Genomic DNA, 2,425 nt, shown 5'->3' on the forward strand with positions numbered 1-2,425 from the left:
ATTACTGTATACTAACAACAGAACCTTTGACAAGAGCACGGCTATGCACACACCTTTGCGACGTTATAGTACTAGAAGCCTATCTTGAATTGGGTACCATATGAATATTCATGTATGCTTTGACTCTGTATATACTTGACTTATAAACGTTATGATATCATTGTATTTTTATCCTGTACATTATTGAAGGATGGCAGACGACATCTGAAAGTTTAGAGATTTCAATTTTCTGTTTACAAATTGTATACGTTTTTGTCCCCAACATTTCACGTACTAGTATCAATGTAATTGTAAGATTCCAGGTAGAATAGTATAAAACTTTATGGTGACACCAATGGATATCGAAAGAAGACAAACTTTTGTAGACTGAATTAAAAGAAAATCCTGGAATATTGTTGGTAAAGATGAAATGTAAAATTGTTACTTTCATCATTGCCCTCCATCTTGTTGTAAGAGGGGCAAAGACAAAACCTATTATGACAACATGTAAAGTAGAATACAGGTTTTTCCATAGCATTAGAAAAATAAGCTGAAACATTTGTGTATCGAAGAGATCAAAGATTTTGAACACGTTTGCCACCAATAGGTGATCTGTGTCTTATATATGCTATGTATATGTGCCATGATACACGAATTAAAGTCAATAAAAGTTAACATGTCCATTTCTTTTGTTTCTTCATGACCTTAGAACCAGGCCAATGAGCTGGTAATCGGTGTGGCCAGACTTGGTGACCAACCCTGCCATAAAAGCGTACATCCGAAAATAATTTCATCTGGTTGGTGGAATGTAGGAGTCAGATTTCTTTTAGACATCTGTTTATAGATCTACTCACTTTGCTTACGTTTCCATGTCTCTCACACATTCATGCAGGTCCACTTCTTGCCGCTGACACACAATCCGAAACGTGGCTAAGTTTGTGTGAATATATGTGTGTGTGTGCATGTGTATATTACTGTAAATGTATTAAAGTTCGCGGGGATTTAATTTCGCGGTAGCGGAAAAATGACTTTTCGCGGTGGTTTTAATTTCGCGGTACCACCATGCACTGCAATGGAAAAATGTTCGAGGTGGTTTAAAGTTCGCGGTGAAGCGGCCACCGCAAAACCGCGAACATTAATCCACCGCGAAAGTTTCTGCATTTACAGTATGTGTGTGCGCATGTGCGTGGTCCATAGTAAGTGCTAAAAAGGGACCACTGGTTTACAAAGTGTGTACAACTGTGTGCCCCCGAAGCCACAAGATCTCACTCCCTGGTGATGAGTAACGTTACAAAACTCAAGTTTGTGCGACATTGAAGACCACCAGTTCAGGGGAATCAGTGACATTTATTATTCCCAAACCTGACAGGCTGAGAACACGTGGAGGTGGTCCCTGGACCGGCCACGGCAGGTTCTGGGGACAGGCGGGATTGCGGACTGGAAAAAAAGGCTAACTTCTTTAATATAATCAGTTTTCTGACACTGATGCACACGAGAGCGCATCAACAAGTACTGTCCATCCTCCAGAAGTTTCTAACTCTGAAACAGTCAGTCGACGTAACACTTGCTGCATGCCTTGTGAGAGCGTGACACGGCATCTAATGGCATATAAATATATAACTGTGCCGTCACATGATGCCTGCCCGTAGAATATGGCCTCACGACTTCATCCTTAGCAAACTTAATGCTGAGGAACTGTTTTCATTGCCACTGGGAGATTCGTCTGCGCTGAGACTCGCTTCGTCACGACTATTTAACATCAGAGGTGCATAAATACAAGCATCGGAACCTGTAAATTTTAAGTTATCTTCTTCCTTATTTACAACGACCATCGTAACAATCATACCAATAGTTTATTTGCGATACTCTATTCGAAAATTGGTCTCGTGTCCAAGTAAAGTTTTTTCCTCTGGTGCAACATATTTTCACTAAGTAAGGATCATCCTTGAATGACGAAAGTCTCCTTGCTGTCAGTGTCTGGAGTCTGTTCTTTCGTTACTTCTGTCCCCGTGGTCTAGCGGAGACCTGTGTTCTAAGGGCGACCTGTGCTCCAAAGGAGAGCGGTGTTCTATCAGGGCCCTGTGGTCTTTCGTGTCCTCCCTGGATCTGTGCTCCTGTGTGCTGGACCTGTGCACGCCACCGCCACTGTGGCTGCCGTCTTTCCGTTTCTTCTTGTCGTCCGCAGACGACCAGGAATCGTCCCTTTTCCTGCGTTTGTGGTCCGACTGAGAATGGTGCAACCTCTGATCGCGCTCTCCCGAGGAATCCGGTCGCGCGCTCCGGTGGGAGCTACCCCCGTCTTCCTTGTTCCCGGCGCGGTGGTGCCGTGATGATGAGTCACCCCGGGACGAATCCCGCGAATCTCGGTGGTCCCGCGATGATCGGTAGTCCCGATCGCCCCGATCCCTGTCCCGATGGTCCCTCTCTCTGTCCCTGTCCCGATCGC

At 44.4% G+C, this 2,425-nt stretch overlaps 1 protein-coding gene across 1 annotated transcript in view; it reads right to left on the reverse strand.

Moving 5' to 3' along the window:
* Nucleotides 1-2,425, reverse strand: part of LOC118431536 (chromodomain-helicase-DNA-binding protein 1-like) — a 90,076-nt gene that overhangs the window by 38,258 nt on the left and 49,393 nt on the right. The window lies entirely within an intron of this gene.

Source organism: Branchiostoma floridae, chromosome 2 (genome assembly GCF_000003815.2).
Source record: "Branchiostoma floridae strain S238N-H82 chromosome 2, Bfl_VNyyK, whole genome shotgun sequence".
Classification (NCBI taxonomy): domain Eukaryota; kingdom Metazoa; phylum Chordata; class Leptocardii; order Amphioxiformes; family Branchiostomatidae; genus Branchiostoma; species Branchiostoma floridae.